This window comes from Chrysemys picta, chromosome 2 (genome assembly GCF_011386835.1).
Source record: "Chrysemys picta bellii isolate R12L10 chromosome 2, ASM1138683v2, whole genome shotgun sequence".
Taxonomy (NCBI): Eukaryota; Metazoa; Chordata; order Testudines; family Emydidae; genus Chrysemys; species Chrysemys picta.
Genome location: NC_088792.1, coordinates 97,873,558 through 97,892,031, shown reverse-complemented (window position 1 = coordinate 97,892,031; position 18,474 = coordinate 97,873,558).

Below are 18,474 nucleotides of genomic sequence, written 5' to 3'. Positions count from 1 at the left end.
CTATAGATGGAACAATTTCAACAATATTTAGATTGGCCTATCTTGCAATATTACAAGTAGCTTGAGCACCTACTGTGTTTTCAAAAAAGTAGTCTTTACTTTTCTCTCCAATTTTGCTTTGAGGTTCATTAACTATAACATAGGATAAGTGTATTCTAAGATCATATAGAACCGAGAGATAATGGACAAGACATATAAAAGCAACTAGTAATCCTAGGTGCCTCCGTTTTTTTGGATGTCTAATTTGATACACCTTAAAGGAGCCTGATTTTCAGGTGCTCAGCCTTTTGGAAGATCAGCCCCTGTTGGGCTTGGAGTGAAGCTTAATGACATCAAAAGGAATAGGGCACTGAAAAACATAGGCCTTCAAAATCACTTTTGAAAACCTTGGTCAATGGCCCTGAACCAAAATACCCTAAAATAAGTGGGAGTCTTTTCATTGATGTCTATGGGCTTTTGTAAGGTTCTGTGCCATTTATACGTATGTGATCTGTAAAGTAAAGAGGAAACAAAGATGGCTGGAAGGGTGTCTCTGTGCATCTAATCCTGAGAGGTACTGAGCATTTGCAACTCCATGTTGGCTGTGAGTGCTCAGTACTGCTCTGGCGGTCCCATGCTACCATTTATACACTGCTGGATCTGAAGATACCTCAACCTATGCTGATAAGGAACGTGATATTATTGCCAGTTTTTTCCAAGCATACTTCCCTACAAATCCAAGCCATGCTTCTAAAACCTCCAGATTTTAATGTGTAGGTTTTTCTAACCTAATTACATTTCAGAAAGGATTTCTTAAATTACCTGAGATGAGGTCATATCCACAGCAAATAGATAGGAAGAACTTGCTTTTCATCATAGCAACCGGATGCTTGAAAAGAGTTCTCTTTCAGTCATCATTTCAAAAATCCTACATAATTTCATACACTTGTGTCAATTAACATGAGAACATAAGAATGGGGTCAGACCAAAGGTCCATCCAGCCCAGTATCCTGTCTACCTACAGTGGCCAATGCCAGGTGTCCCAGAAGGAGTGGACCTAACAGGCAATGATCAAATGATCTCTCTCCTGCCATCCATCTCCATCCTCTGACAAACAGAGGCTAGGGACACCATTCCTTACCCATCCTGGCTAATAGCCATTAATGGACTTAACCACCATGAATTTATCCAGTTCTCTTTTAAACGCTGTTATAGTTGTGTAATTCTACTTAGTTATGTGCCTTGTTAACATGATTCATTTATTTTTTGTCTTATATTATATGATTCAAAGGGAAACACAGTGCTGAATAGCTGCAGATAACCTGGTGAGGCCTGATGGTGCACACTGCAGCATGCCTCTGAGGGTCATGTTGAGTTTGAAGTAAGATTCACACTCCCTGCAGAGATGAAATTCAGCTATAACAAAAACTTTCTCTTCGTTTCACTCCAAAAGTCTAAGATAAATGCACATCGAGCAAGGACATTTGGAGTTAAGCATGCAAATCAGGCTTACCCTTAGCCTTAACGAAAAAGAGAGGTATGTGGGGATGCACAACAGCATGAGTTAAGGTTTTGTTAGTGTCAGGCCTGATTTTCAGCCTTTCAGTGTCTTTATAGCTCTAAATCAGACCATAATGTTGCTTAAGTATATTTTGTTATTGTTACTTAGGTTGTGGCAGTGACCTAAATGTGCTATGTACTGTACAAACACAGAGGTAGACACAGCTACTGCCCCAAAGAGCTTATGTTTTGTTGTTGGTACAACTAGAACAAAACCCCCTCACATTCTTGTTGTGATATATTCCTTACAGTTTAAAAAGACATCCTTTGAAAATTGGAAGTCAAATCTTACTGAGAAAAATACAAAGGAGCATAAACTCTAGCAATTCAAGTGTAAAAGTATAATCAGGCAGGCCAAAAAAGAATTTGAAAAGCAAAAGACACGAAAACTAACGGCAACAGCTTTTTAAGTACATCAAAAGCAGGAAGCCTGCCAAACAGTTAGTGGGGCCACTGGACAATTAAGGAACTAAAGGACAGGGCCAGCTCCAGCTTTTTTGCCACCCCAAACTCCAAAAACAAAACAAACAAACAAATAAAAACGATGAGCGGCGGCACTTCGGTGGCAGCTCAATCGCGCCACTTCTTTGGCCACAATTCACCAGCGGGAAGAGAGGGAATGAGGGACCTACTGCCAAATTCCTGCCAAAGACCCGGACATGCCACCCCGATGTCGGACGGAGTGCTGCCCCTTTTTATTGGCTGCCCCAAGCACCTGCTTCCTACGCTGGTGCCTGGAGCTGGCCCTGCTAAAGGAGAACTCAGGGAAGACAAGGCCATTGCAGAGAAGCAAAATGAATTCTTTGCATCGGTCTTCACTGCAGAAGATGGGAGGGAGATTCCCACACTTCTTTGTAAATGACAAATCTGAGGAACTGTCCCAGTTTGAGGTTTTGGAACAAACTGATAAATTAAACAGTACTAAGCCATCAGGATCAGATGGTATTCACCCAAGAGTTCTGAAGGAATTAAAATATAAAACTGCAGAACTACTAACTGTGGTATGTTACCTATCACTTAAATCAGCCTTTGTACCAGATGACTGATGGACAGCTAATGTGATACCAATTTTTTTAAAAGGCTCCTGATGCAATCCTGGCAATTACAGGCTATTAAAACTGACTTCAGTACCACGCAAATTGTTTAAAACTATAGTAAGGAATAGGATTATGAGACATATAGATAAACATGGTATGTTGGGGAATTGTCAACACAGCTTTTGTAAAGGGAAATCATGCCTCACTAATCTATTAGTATTCTTTGAGGGAGTCAATAAACATATGGATGAGGGTGATCCTGTCAATATAGTGTACTTAGACTTCCAGAAAGCCTTTGACAAGATTCCTCACAAAGGATTTTTAAGCAAAGTAAGGAGACATGGCATAAGAGGGAAGGCCTTCTCATGGATCGGTAACTGGTTAAAAGATAGGAAACAAAGGGTAGGAATAAATGGTCAGTTTTCACTGTGGCAAGAGAGGCAACCCCCTCTCCTGCCCTTCTCCCCCCCACCCTCTGGGGTCTGTATTGGGACCAGTGCTCTTCAACATATTCATAAATGATCTGGAAAAAGGATTAAACAGTAAGGTGGCAAAGTTTGCAGACGATACAAAAGCATTCAAGATAGTTAAGTCCAAAGCTAACTGTGAAGAGTTACAAAGGGATCTCACAAAACTGGGTGCCTGGGCAAGAAAATAGCAGATGAAATTCGATGTTGATAAATGCAAAGTAATATATATTGGAAAACATAATCTTAACTACATATACAAAATGATGGGTTCTAAATTAGCTGTTACCACTCAAGAAAGAGATATTAAAGTCATTGCGAATAGTTCTCTGAAAACATCTGCTAAATGTCAGCAGCAGTCAAAAAAGCGAACAGAATGTTGGGAATCATTAGGAAAGGGATAGATAATAAGAAAGAAAATATCATATTGCCTCTATATAAATCCTTAGTATGCCCACATCTTGAATACCACATGCAGTTCTGGTCTTCCCCTCTCAAAAAAAAGCTATATTAGAATTGGAAAAATGATTAAGGGTATGGAACAGCTTCCATATGAGAAGAGATTTAAAAGACTCGGACTGCTCGGCTTGGAAAAGAGAAGACTGAAGGGGAAATTGATAAAGAGCTGTAAAATGGAGTAGAGAAAGTGAATAGGGAAGTGTTATTTACCCCTTTCCATAACACAAAAACAAGGGGTCACCCATGAAATTAATAAGCAGCAGGTTTAAAACAAACATGAAGAACAAATGGATATAAACTGGCCATCAACAGGTTTAGGTTTGAAATTAGGCAAAGGTTTCTAACCATCAGAGAAGTGATGTTTTAGAACATGAGGGTTTATATCCTTCCCAAACTTTGTTATTCTTTTAATATCTATAATTAAAACATTGACTAGTGTTGTTATCCATATAAGTGTCTTGTCCTTTTTGAATCCTTTTAAGCGTTTGGCCTTAAATATGTGAGTTCCACAGGCTAATTATGCCTCATGTCAAAAAAGTATTTTGAATTTGATGCTTTTCAAGTCAATTGTCTTTCCACTGGTTTTTGTGTTATATGAGAGGCTACATAGGAGTTCCCAAACTACCTTCTCTGTACTGTTCATTATTTTATATAATTGTATCATATCATCTTTTATTAGTCTCCTTTTGAGGTAAACAGTAGAGCTAGTAAAAATTCTAATTTAAAAAAACTTTCAATGGAAAAATAGGGGCAAATTTTTTGAAGAGCTCTAGTAAACACCATCAGTCTTTACAGTCTCCCATGATGATTTTTTCCCCATGCCCCAATGCATTCCTGTTGCCTGTCTCTGAACCCTGTCTAATTACGCTATATCTTTTTTGAGCTAAAATGAGCAGAACCGAGCTCAGTATTCTATGTTGAGGTTTCATTGATTTACATAATGGCATTATAATACGTTCCATATTATTCTTCATCCTATTCCTTATGTGTCCCAATATTTTGCTTGCTTTTTTTTACTGCTGCTGTATATTAAACAGAAGTCTTCATCGTGCTGCCCACAATGTCTAGTTCCTTTTCCAGAGCTGATGAAGTTAATTTAGGACCCATAAGGTGTGTGAGGCATATTATGAATGCATTTTTAAAACTACATTGAAACACATGCAGACAACTGTGCTGGAAATTTTGGAACTCAAAAACAACTCTTATATCCTAACAGCCTTCCCATATAAGCTGTATACTGTGAAAAGAATGCATCTTTTAGCACAGGGGTGGGCAAACGTTTTGGCCTGAGGGCCACATCGAGGAATAGAAATTGTATCGCGGGCCATGAATGATCACAAAATTGGGGTTGGTGTGTGGGAGGGGGTGAGGGCTCTGGTTGGGAGTGCAGGCTCTGGGGTGTGTCTGGAGATTAGGAGTTTGGGGTGTGGAGGGTGCTCTGGGCTGGGACCTAGGGGTTCAGAGGGCAGGAGGGGTGGAACAGGGGTGCAGGAAAGGGTGCAGGTTCCGGCTGGGGGTGTGGGCTCTGGGATGGGGCTGGGTATGAGAGGTTTGGGGTACAAGAGGGTGCTCCAGGCTGGAATCGAGGGGTTTGCAGAGCAGGAGGGGGATCAGGGCTGGGGCAAGGGGTTGGGGCATGGAGAGAGGCTCGGGTGCAGGCTCCGAGCAACTCTTATCTCAAGCGGCTCCTGGAGGCAGTGGCATGTCCCTTCTCGGGCTCCTATGCCGAGGCGTGGCCAGGCAGCTCTGCACACTGTCCCATCTGCAGGTACCGCCCCTGCAGCTCCCATTGAAGCGCTGGAGGGGGCTGTTGGAGCATGTAGGAGCCAGAGGGGGCCCTGCTGCGGCTTCCAGGAGCCACGTGGTGCAGCCCCTGACCCAGCGCTCCATCTGGAGCGCCGGAGCAGGGCAAGCCCCAGAACCCGCTCCCCAGCGGGAGCTCACGGGCCGGCTTAAAATGGCTCTTGGCCCGAAGTTTGCCCACCCCTGTTGTAGCAAGAGAAATCATCAGTTTGTTATGTCCAAAGGCAGATGCTGAAGCACAAATTCTTACTTTATAATTTAGCAATAAGCAATATTCAATAGAGTTTTCCTTATGACAGTTTAGAATAGGACTGGTGATCTGCTACGCTGATAAATAAAGTAAGAGCAAAATACTGCACTCAGATGAAACAGCAGGTCTCTACTCCTATAGTCTGTTGTCACTACATATATACAACTCGTGAAGATTTTCACTTTTGCTCTCCTCTAGTGGCCCAAATCTGCAACCCTTGAGTAGCTGTTACATGAGTATCCCATTGTATTCAGTGGAACAAAACACATGAGCAAGGGTTGCAGAACTAGAAGCCCTATGGGCCTGATCCAGAGCCCACTAAAATAAATGGGAATCTTTCCACTGACTTTAATGGACTTTGGATCAGGCCCCATTTGCACAAAATAAATGACCATGGGAGAAGTATAAAGGTAGGGAGTGAATGATCTGAGAACTGAAATCCACTATGTGGGTCTGAGAACATAATTCTGCTCTCTGATCTTCAAGACAAGGTTCACTGATAATGTATGTGGGTCCTATGGGCCTGCTCCAAAACCTGTTGAATTCAATGGGAGCCTTTTTACTGGTTTCAGTGTGCTTTGGAACAGGCTCTATATGGTCTGCACACTACTGAGAAAAACCCTCTTCCCTAGAAAACAATTGATGTACCACAGAAAGTGTGCATTTTACACTAAATTTCATTTGGCATTCTCAAGCTATATCCTTCAATACAAAAATCAGTAAAATAAATAAATAAAATAATACAATAAGATACCTCTTTTTCTCCAGAAAGCTTAGAGTAATAAAAAGAACAGTGGGCAAAAGTGCTTTAAATATATTAACATTTTTAACTCTGCAAGCCTTTGTTCTAAAGAAAGAAAACTGCTGTTTCACTTCCCTGAAGCCATTGATAATATGATGCAAGAACATCAGAGAAAATCTAATCCAAGATAGGTGCAGTCCCCAAGGGAAAATGCTCTTCTTTGTTTTAGATTTCCACTGGAAATCTGGGAGATTTTGCATGCAAACATCTTATTTCATGGGGCTGCTTCTGAAATTGAGAGATTAAATCTAGCACTGTATAAAGGGCTTTTCAATAAAGAGGGTTTCACAGTCTTCTGTTTACAGAAAATTGATGCATCATCTGATATGTCTGAAATTGCTAACTTCTGTTTCACTAACACTGAAGGAATTTCAGCTGACCCATTATCTAATCAAGAAAAATATTCCCTTAGCATCTTGTCTTAACATGGCTGGTTGGCAAAGCAGTGTTTGAACTGGTATATATCACGATTTGTTACAGCAGCAAAATGGACTCTGATTTTCTTGAGAAAGTCATATTTACAGAACTATCCATCATCCGTTAAGTGCTCACAAATATATCAAAAGCTGTGAAGAAACTATTCTGTCCTAATTTCTTCTTCTTCTTCTTCTCTTTTTTTCCCCTATGAGGTTGATGCTTAAACATTTCAGATTGCTGAGAATTAGAGTCAGGTGAATATTGAAATACTATATTTCAGTGAAGACATTCTGTGCTAGCCAGAGTTGACTTCTCAATTCTCAAAACTCGAAAAGGGTTTTTTTCCCTGACATTTCTCATCACTGATAGATACTTCTATTGAAGCAGCAGCAGACTGATGTTGAGTGGATAATCCTAGACAGGCCTGGGTTTGCATTTCCTCCTAGACTAATATGTGACTGGACCACTACATCCAAGGAGCACTGCATTAACACTGGGACCACAATGGCCAGTATTTTCAAAAGGAGCTAGTGATTTTGAGTATCTCAATTTTGGGGTGCCAGATTTGAGACACTGTAAGGGAGTGTGATTTTCAGACAGTGTTGAACTCTGAAAATCAAACCCTTTTAGGGTGTTTCAAGTTAGGCACCCAAATCACTAGTTGCTTTTGAAAAACTGGGCCACTAATCTGTCGCTGTCAGAATAACTTCTAATATTCCAAAACTCTGAGCCTCTTTCAAACAGGCTACATTATTTAACAAAACAAAACAGCAACAACATGCCATAAAAATTCTTCATCCCAAATGTGGAAATTCCACCTAAAACCAGTAGTCAGTACTCAGCTCAATAGTTAGCCCACTACCATATTTAAGGTCAAATATCACAGGGCCAATTGGGATTACAAACACCTGAGATACAGCACTTGTTTCTAGCCCTGGCAAGTCTCTGGATATCAAATCTTTAATAACAATAAACAATACCTAGCTCTTATATAGGACTTTCCATCAGTAGATCTCAAAGTGCTTTACAAAGGAGGTCTGTATCATTAATGCAATTTTACAGATGGGGAAACAGAGGCAGAGAACTGCTGGGACTATTCAGAGTCAGGAATAGAATGCAGGGGTTACAGGTAGAGGGATAGAAAAAAATCATTACTCTTTAAAACTTTCTAAAATATGTTTCAGAGAAAAACTATGACAGACAAAATACACGGAGTGATGTATAAAGGTTTTATTGATTCTCATTCAGAGTGACTTGAATAACTCACTCATGCCTTCACCTTGTGTGAGTAATGTGGCTATTCAGAATTTATGACAATACAACCTTTATGCCACACCATCATGTCTCAGTCAACTCTGTCTCTCTGTCCCTCTCATATTTAATATCACTGAGTGATGTACATTGAGGTCCAAAGGCTACAAGTTCTGCCCTCATTTACATGGATGAATTCAATAAGAGGTTGCAGCTATCTAATTAAGGGCAGAATTGAGCCCCAGTTTTCCAAAGCCTTTATAGTAATTCCCATCATTTAGGGCAGGCCTTTGTTCAGGAAGGTACTTAGGTGCCTGTGTAATTTGAAGCGCGACTAGTTCCACTTAAGTGAATGGGACTACTTGTGCTTAAAGTTATGGGCATGCTTAAGAACCATACTGAATCATGGAAACTTGATTCTCAATGCACACTGCTCACTCTCATCAGATGGGGCTGTAGAACATTGCTTTAGTGAAAATGTAACCTTTGTTATCAATTTAAGATTCTTTTATTTGGTTAGAGAGCAAGTTTATGTGTTTGTTAGCCTAAAATTATTTGGAAATGAGTTAAATAGCTCCATGCCTCTTTAAAGATTTGCATTACTTAAGCATAAGTAAAATCTGAGAATATTTTCTTCACAATTGTTGGTAAAACAAGGGAAGTTGAGCAAGAAGACTGTAGGGGACCGGTTAGTATCCAAGCAAAATCACCAGTTGAGTTCAACTCATTTAAATTCAGGGATAATAAAACATCCCAAGTTTGGGACTAGAGGAAAATTCTAAAATTGGAGGTTTCTAGAAATACAGAGTGAGAATGTGGAAGTTATAAAGGGAATTGAGGGAACTCTTAAAAAGCTGGAAATTGGAACTCAGAGTTTGTACTTTATTCAGATTTTGCTTTAAGAAATTAAAAGCTGATCTCTTTTCTAAAATACAGAGACTAAAATTAGAATTATATGCACATCAGATGGCAGGCCTGCTAGTACCATCTTCATTTAAAGAGTATTTATATACCCATGCAAGACCAAGTGTAAAGAGATTACAAATAAATTGATTTAGAACCATGCTACTACAGTTGATTATTTTTATTTTAACCAGGGAAAAACAAAATTCACAAATTGCTGAGGTTTTTTTAATATTGTTCCCAAGATTCAGCAAGACTTAAGCATAACTGGAGACATTGAAGAATACGGAGATCCAAGCCTCCATCAATTCCTGTGACTCGTGCACCCGCATCAAGGCCCCATGAACCAAGCCTCTTGGCACCTTCATGTCCTTGGAAACCCCAGGATGTGGGCATCTATTACCACAAACTTCATTGTAGAACTCCATGAATCAAATAGTCAATCTATAGTACTCCCTGTAGTGGACCAGCTAACCAAGATGACATGTTTTATTCCTTGTGCCCAACTACCCTCTGCCAAGGTGACCATCCAGCTATTCATGCATGTCTTCCACCTCAACAGGCTCCCTGATTGCATCACATTGGCTCAAGGCCCACACTGTCTCATGTTGGTGGCACATGCTCCTCCAGCTGCTAAATATCCTCCTCTTTGTTTCATCAGTGTGCCATTCCCAGACAGATGGTCATTTTTTATCAAGTAGCACCAAGAAAACTGGTCTGCCCTCTTTTCCCTATGCTGAGTTTGCATATAACAACACTAACTATGCCTCTACTGGCCAAAGCCCCGTCTTTGCTAGCTTCATCCCCATTTCCACATCGCACTATCAATGGTCTCTCAAAATCCTGCAGCTCCCGATTTGATTTGGCAAAGCCACCAGAGCTAAAGGGTCACCTCAAGGATACGAAGGAGGCCTTTAAGCAACACACAGACTGCCAAAGACAAGAGGGTCTGGCCTTTACTCTGGGTTGGAAGGTATGGCTACCCATCAAGAGCCTCCACATGGCAGGCTGTCAAAAGTCACAAACTGGACCATCAATATGTTGGGCCAAACCAAAGTTGCCAAAAAATTAGCCCTGTAACTGTCAAGCTCCACTTACTAAGTCTCTCAAAATACAACCCATCTTTCACCTCTCATTTTTGAAACTATTCGCAAAAAAACAATTCCCTGACCAGCTGCAGTCATCTCCTGCACCTGTTCAGGTCCACAAGGAATACTTAGTCCATGCCATCCTGGACACTAAGGTGAGGCAAGGCAAGTTATGGTACCTTGTGAATTGGAAAGGTTATGGCTCTGAAGAACATCTTAGGAACCTACCAGTTATATACAGACTCTAGACCTGATGGAGAACTTCAACAAGATCTGCCCCAACAAACCCAATCCAGCAACAGCAGGGTTGCTAGAGCATGAGGTGAGTATCCATGGGTCTAGAACCTGTGTCTGCTGGTCCCTGAGCAACTGTTTCATCCATGTTATCACCAGAAGCCTCTGGTAGAACAGTGATTGATGACCTATGAGCCTTGTGGGCCTAAGCATAGGCTATGCCCACAAAGGTCCTGATTGGCAGTGCTCCCAGGATCCCTGATTGGTTCAGCGCACTACTTAAGCCTGGATGAGACACCAGTGCAACTAGCTGGATCCTCAGTCAGGTGCTATGACAAACCCTGCTCCTTTGCTTCTGGTGGTTGGTCCTTAGTTCTGGGTCTCTGGCTCCACCCACTAGGCTGGGCTGTCCATGACCCAGCCATGACAAAACCTTACTATAGATCTCTAAAGATTACCTAGGATCTATAGTCAAATCTTAACCCATTGCTTCCACAGGGGAAAGTATAAGTTACTAAGTAAACTGCATAGAGACAGAAAGACTAAGTAAACCATTCAATCATTGGTCTTATATTAACTTTGTGACTTGATTACTGATTATACTCATGTAATAATTTGACAAATTGTTGGTTTTAAATTGTTCTCTTTTAGTTAACCACTCCTAATTTTTATAACTGTTAACTCCTTGATTTGCACTGTACTTCCAATCTAATTTTCATATTGTTTAGTATTTTAGGGATGCACAGGAATGTAGTGAACCTTACAGTTTTATGCTCTTGAATAAAAGTTATAATAACACAACAAATTTGTTTTTCTCTGATCAAATGACAACTAGGTAGAACTACCTGTAATTAAATGGATTTTAATTAAATACTAATAGAGCATTTGACTCAGTCCTGAAAGCCCTATTAACTAATTAGAAGTACAAACTGTAGGGTTTCACACTGTCATCACTAGGATAGAGCTCGAGCAAATTGTTGCTAGTTATTGAAACAAGTCCCAATAAGATAACCAGCAAAACTTTGGGTTTACACTGCTGGGCTCCCATCCAGCTGGTTCTTTTGTGCATTAGCTTTCCTTATTTCTTCTGCCAGGTGTGACAAAGAGAGACTGCTGATGTCACCCTGCTGGGGCTGGTCTGGCTGTACACAAAGGTGAGTGAGCTCTGAAGCCTTCAGTTACAACCCATTAGTGCCTTCAAGGGGAGGTGTTTAGTCAATTTGGAACTAGCACTGGGATCACTTGTGAGGCTGGAAATGGAGGATAAGATAGGAATGGAATTCTGCAGCTGGGGAGCAGAGGGCAGAGATTTTTATTTTAAACATATGTATTAATCATGGCTCAAAGCAGGGATGGCAGTGGGAATCTGCATCTGGAAAGCTAAGGCAGGAGGAGATGATTTTTATTTCAGACATAAATTATGCATTAATTGTTGCTTGAAGGAGGGATCGGTGTGGGAATCTGTAGTGTGGGGAAGGACAAAAGGCAAAGATGATTTCAATTTTAAGTATATTTATTAAATCATAATTCAAACCAGAGATTGGGTGGAAATCTGCAGCTGGAAGTGATAGGGCAAAGGGAAAAGATTACATTTTTGTATTTTAAACATATTCATCAATCATAGCTCAAAGCAGGCACTGGCATGGGGATCTGCAACTTGAGGATGGAGAGGAACACTCAGGGAGGGACAAATTTTATTGATTTTTACATTTAAGTCAGTTTAGGGCTAGTGAAAGCTGCTGGAGTGACATTCCTGGAGACCAAAGTCCCTCCATTTATCCATAGAGCTGGAGAATGCAAGATTCTCCAAGAATGCAAGCACACTGGAGAATGCAAGATTCTCCACTGTGCTTCACCAGTGTGCCTCTTTTCTAAGACCTTGTCTACATTGCTATTTTTACCTGAGTTTGTAACCAGTTAGTGACACAGCTGGCTCTAAACATGGTTTGTGACGCCACTCAACATGGCAAGTATTCCCTCAGTGGACTGAGATTAAACATGGTTGTCTTTTTGTGACCAGTTTAGTTCACAAGTGTGGGTGAGGGGGTGTTTTTATTGTATGTATTTACTTGTAGGAAGACTCTCCTAACCATGTCTGTGTAATTGGTGTGGCCAGTCTATCTTCCTCCCATCTCCAGTGAGATAGATCCTCATAGTGTATTGCCCCATGTGTTACTGGTGTCGCATGTTCTCTGGGGACTCTATAGACCCTAGACTTTCCTATAATGCACTGACACAAAGACTGTGTGGGTAGGTGTGGATATGAATTGTGGTGTGTGTGGGGGGGTGGTTTTATTAAAGTAGTTAAATGCCCACTAGGAATTAAACTAAAACCACCAACACGGTTCACATAGGCTATCATTCTGGGGCTATTTGATAACAAGGCTAGGTCACTACCCAGTTGGGCTTGCTTCAAACTAGTGATGTAGATATGAAGAGCTCTGTATCCCATAAAAAGAGAAGCGAGTTTGTTGCAGAATATTTTGGGCGTTCTCATTGGCCCTATACTTTATAGTTCCCCCTTCCTGCACCACCTTTAGCCCTGGTTGGTGCCTCTTCACCTCCTTCTGCCTCTCTAGACAGCAGCTGCTTCTCCCTGCTCTCCAGTAGGAGAACTTGTGGAACCAGCAACTTTTCATCATTTTCCCCAACTCCCCACCAAGCAGAAGTTAACCTTTGGGACTGGCTGTTTTTCTTTATCCTCTTCCCTAAACAGAGGTCTACTGTTTACAGGGAAAGTGGGTCTTATGGGGAAAAAATGGGAGAGAGCACAATTCTCCAATTCCTTTGACCCAATTCCCTGCTCATTGCCATTGCTCTGAGCCATCTTAACTCATGGAAAAATAATTATTATAATAAATATGTTGCATTTAAATTGGGATGGAACAGGTTGCAAGGTAAAAGCATAGCAGTAATTCAGAGAAGAATAAAAAAGGAGAATCCTACATGTACCAAAAGAAATGAAAGTGCCATCCTACATACACGCTAAGGAGCTGTATTTGTCCTTTCCAGTGTGTTTCAGGATAATCCATTTGTTCAGGAAGTTGCATCGTTATTTAAATGTTGCATAATGCTGATTGCAAAGAGGGAATGAAAGGTTAAGTCTAGTGAACATGTAACAAAAGTGCTAGAGCTAATCCATATTTATCTTAGAAAGATCAGCTCTTTTACTAGCTATGATCTGAATCCACACAGCTGGCCAGTATGTTTTATATTATGGCCCAGGATAAGAACATTTGTCCATCCACAGGTTGATGTATATGAGTCACTAAACACTATGAATTTTCTCAATGCATCATTACAAAACCACCTGTGCTAAATAACTTTCTAATACACTGTGAAAACTGGTAGAGTGTTCAATGAGCTTCATAATATCTCATTTTCTTGGTGACTAGCTTTAGTGGTTGCACATTTGTTGTACAGGGTAAAACGAGTAGAAACACTTGTTTCAAGACTGTTTTACATCCTTTTCATGGTACACACCAGCATCTGTCTCTTCTGGCTGCACAATTCACACACTATAACAATAGCATTAACATTTGACCACTAAATTTCACTCCAAGCTCAAAACTGCAACTTAATAGCACTTGATCAATATATTTGACCAAATTAAAAAGCTGCTAAATTGAATTTTTTTAATCAGTTAAAGTGTAATGCCTCCCCTGTGCCTACTACATCCTCTTCCCTAAACAGAGGTCTACTGTTTGCTGCTTTTTTTTAAACCAATGCTCCTCTAAGAAAGATTGTCTCCTGGAAATTTTTGAAAAAACACTTTACTTTGAAACAGCTCTTCTTCAACAGCTCTACATATTCCCACTCATGGGGTACAAGGTGCCTGAACTCAGTGGTGCAATGGGGGGGGGGCAGGGAGCCCAGCCTCCACCCCTTTGGCTGTCTGAGCGGAGACCCAGCAGCTGCCACCTCATCTCCCAGCCATGTCTGAGACAGCAGCATGGGGTGGCCCCACATCCGGGGGCCCACTGCCAGCACAGCAGGTAACGGGCCAGGGTACCTGCATCTACAACCAATGGGGAAACCTCTGCAGGAGTCCTGGCACTGCAGACTGGGAGGGGAGGCCTTGGCACTTTCCAAAGCCCCCTGCCCTAGTGAGGCTGTAGCCCAAATGGCAGGGTTTTCCATGGGGAGTGGGGGACTGCATGATACCCTCCCCCCTCATGCTCACTGGTTTGCCCTGCCCTGGCACTGGGAGCTCAATATGGGCACATCCCAGTGCTTCCTTCCTTGGCTGCAGCCCCACAAACTGGGCTACAGCCCCTCAAACCTGCCTGCAGCTGGCTCTGTCCTCTGTGAGCTGTGTGCCAAACTGAGCCATACTTGTAGGGCACCGTATATCCCACCATCTTTTCTGCCCCAAGATAGGCACCCTCCTGGAGAGGGGAACTCTCCCTGGGTCTCCTCCTCAAGAAAATTCTGGTTTCACTCCTGCCTGAACTGCAGTCTACTGGAAACTTCTGGTAGGCTGTGATCTTAGGGGCACATGAGTACCACTTTGCAGAACTGAATGTTTGGAGTCTGTCTATATAAGGGAGATGCGAGACTTAACTGTCTCAGTTTGTTTTTGACCACTTTCCATGGTGGACATGAGAAATTTCACTGCTGTGCCTGAGTCTGACTATGTTGTACGTAGAGAGACAAGGTGGGTGAGGTAGTATCATCTATTAGACTCACTTCTGTTGGTGAGAGAGACAAGCTTTCGAACTACACAGAGCTCTACTTTTCCAGTCCAGAAGAGACTGAGTGTCCCAGCTAAATACAAGAACAAAACAGATTAGTAGGTAAACAGATAGAATCTGTTTTGTTCTTGTATTTAGCTGGGACATTCTTAGTACCTTTCCTGGAGCTGAAGAAGAGCTCTGCGTAAGCTCGCAAGCTTTTCTCTCATCAACCAACATTGGTCCAATAAAAGATATTACCTCCATCCTTGTCTCTCTAATATCAACACTGCATATGTTGTATGTATTACATGGATTTGGGGTAGTATTTGTTGTAAATGGGTAACTTTTTGAAAGTTTTAAAGTGAGTCTAGTTTTCTGTGTCCAGAGTAGTAGGTATATTCTTGAAATATTTACCTTAGGGCCCCTCTTGGGTTCATGCTGATGATGGCCAACCTGAAGAAAGATAGTAATAGGTGTGTTTCCTGCTCAGTTATTTCCTGAGTCAGACACCCACCCTCCTTGCCTTATCTATTTAGGAGATACACACCACCCCAACAGATATGAAGTCGGCTATAGTTACACTCCTTGAGCCCACTGAGACTGGCAGTTGGGACTTCAAACCTTTTTACTGAGGCAGTCATTGAGAGCTCAGTTTGAGGAGCCATCTGAGGTTCCCATTCAGGGCACTGTGCAGGGCCCACAATGAGTGTGGTAGGCTCCTAAGCCCTGCACCAGCAGACTTCAAAAGCCAGTCATGGCACTGCCAAAACTGCCTAACAGGAGGACAGATATAGCAGAACATGGAAGCCTTCCGAGGCTCATCAGTTGGCAGAGACTTCCTGGGGGGGGGGGGGGTACACAAATCCCACACTCACCATGATAGAGTTAATAAGATGTTGTGGACTCAATCAGCCCTGCCCCACTACACATGTAGTAAGTGTCAAGCTTTGAGACAGGGGTTAAAACAGAAAAGCACAGGTCAGGGAAGGGAGGCCTAATGTGGAACTTGTTGAGACTTGCTTCTAGTGCCTTGCTTGTTGCTGCTGGGTATAATAGCAACAGGTGATGTCCTATCTGAATGGGGCAACAGCCAAATAAAACCTTTTTGTTTTGTTATACCTGACCAAGGTTGCTGTAGTGATTTGTCCCATGCTCAAGAGTGACCTGGGCCATACTTCCTCAGTTATGAGGGCATCAAAAGCTCTACCTTAGGCTTGGTTCCTGGCTCAAATTTTCATGAAAATTTGTCAGCTGAGGCCCAAATGTATTCAGTTATCCTTTACCTTGAGGATGAGTGCTGAGTAGGAATTTAAGGCCAATATACAATCTGAATTTCTCTTACTCTGTGTTTTTTCCATTGCTCTTACTAATTAGAGAGAGACTGTAGATTTGCCTTACTTTTTAGGTTATAAGTAGGATCCCGGCGTAAGGTTGACTTTTGAATCCCTTTGTTAGTCTAAACCCCAAATCCTCAAAGTTTGCTTCATTTGAAACTAGTATAAGTTCAATCTTGAGAAAATTGAACAGCTACTCTGATACAAAGCCTTAAAAATGACTCTTTAGACAATTTGCGAAAAGTTTAAAATTTCTTTGCATCCCTTTATCTGCTCAACCAAATCAATGGCCTTAACTCTTAACAAAGGAAATATGAGTACTTCTGTATGGTTTTAGATTTACCTTGAACTATGTGAACCTTTTATTGAGGTTTCCCAACGGTAGATTCTTCCTCCACTGTAGCACACCATCTAGTGCTGGATCATGAGACTCCTGAGTCCTAGATTCTATTACAGATAATACACAAGGCAAAAATGTAAAAAAAAGATGCTAAGTTCACTTAAAATTCTGTGGTTTCAGGTGTGTAGAAGATAATCCAAGCAGCTGGAATAGGCCCAAATCAAGAACAGTCCATATTGGACAGGTGAATAGGTTGTCTCTCAGTATATACTATCCAGTAGAGTGGGTAAAGAATGGTTTTCCAGACTCATGAAAGTGTGTGGGGTGGGTGGGTGGGTTGGTTGGTTGGTTTTGTTTTTTTCCCCTGTCCTGAATTGGAATACAAGTCAAAAACTTATGAACCAAAAACAACTTCAGTTTAGGTCAATTGAAAAACTTTGATTTTTTTTTTAGAATAGAATAAATTAATCTGGAAATGAAAAGTTATTTTGTACTTAAAAACAGAACTTTTCATTTAGAAAATGTTGAAAGGAGACAGATAACTTTTGAAACATTTTTCAGTTTTTTCAAAATGAGAAACTTGTCAAAACTGACCCATTGATTTCAACAATATGGCTTTTTCCAATTAAAAAAAAGTCAAATTCCTGAGTATACCTACTAACTAGCACTTTCTCAAGCTGATATTTTCATGATGTTCAGCATAATAATGTAACCTCTGGCTCCTGGGTTTAAGATTTTTCTCTTGACACATTTGTATCCTTTGTTAATAAAAGCAAATGTCTCGAAGCAATGCTACATGTTTCACTTGATCTTTACTTTTACCTTCAACTCTTTTTTCCAGTTACCAGTTAAAGCTAGAGAGTTCCGGATCAAGATATTTTTACTCTGTAATACTCCAGGGATTCTGCACATATAGGGCTTTAACTATTCTATTCTCTGTAACTCAGGAAAGGATCAACTCTAACTCTTTGAAGCCAAACCAGGACATAACATAGCCCATGTTGTTTTAATTCACACCTTCTTGAGACTTTCCTTAGTTCCCTATACCCTTTCTTCACATTTTAGTTAGCTTGTATATTGAATCTTTCAGTTCCTAAACTTTGACATCTTAGAGTCCACCAATTCTGGATTGCTACAGTACTCAACCTCAAAACCCTATCTGTTTATATCCTCTGTATGGTTCTTAACTGGGGATTTTGACAGACAATTGATTATTCACTTTCAAATCCTCTTCTTAGTTTCTGGTGTTTCTTTGAACATTGAATTGTGCAGAAAATGCTCTCTGCTGCTGTTCATTTATGTTTAAATTATGCTAACTTTTAAACATTTGAAGAGATAAGAAACAAATATCTGATCTTTTTGAAGTTAACATAACCAAATAAAAATATTACACCTAAAAAATAAGAACTGTAAAAATTGAGTTTGCTCAATCCAAAGCAAAATCACTATGTCCCATTATCTAGTGATGGTGAGAAGTGTACATTAGAGCCAAGTTTCTAAATAATACTAGTATCCAGATCAGCATTTGAAATTAGATTGGGGGCGGGGGGAGGGAGGTGAATGGAGAAGATAAAACGTGCTTTTAAAGTTCTGTAACGCAAAACTGCTTTCATGGTGATGCAAACAGGCAGCTACCCCCAGAGAGAAATTCTACAAGGCAAAGCTCATACAAGACGAATACAATGAAGTATTAGCTTCATATCACCATAACCAAGTAAACAATACTATATTCTTGCCACCTCTTTATCTGGTAGAATGTTACCAGTTTGCCAGGACAAATAGGCAAGCTAGGGAGATCTACATGTACATCCAAAGAAAAGGCGGTTGGCAATATCAAAAAGGAACCCTGGGCAAAGAAGCATGAATGTTAATAA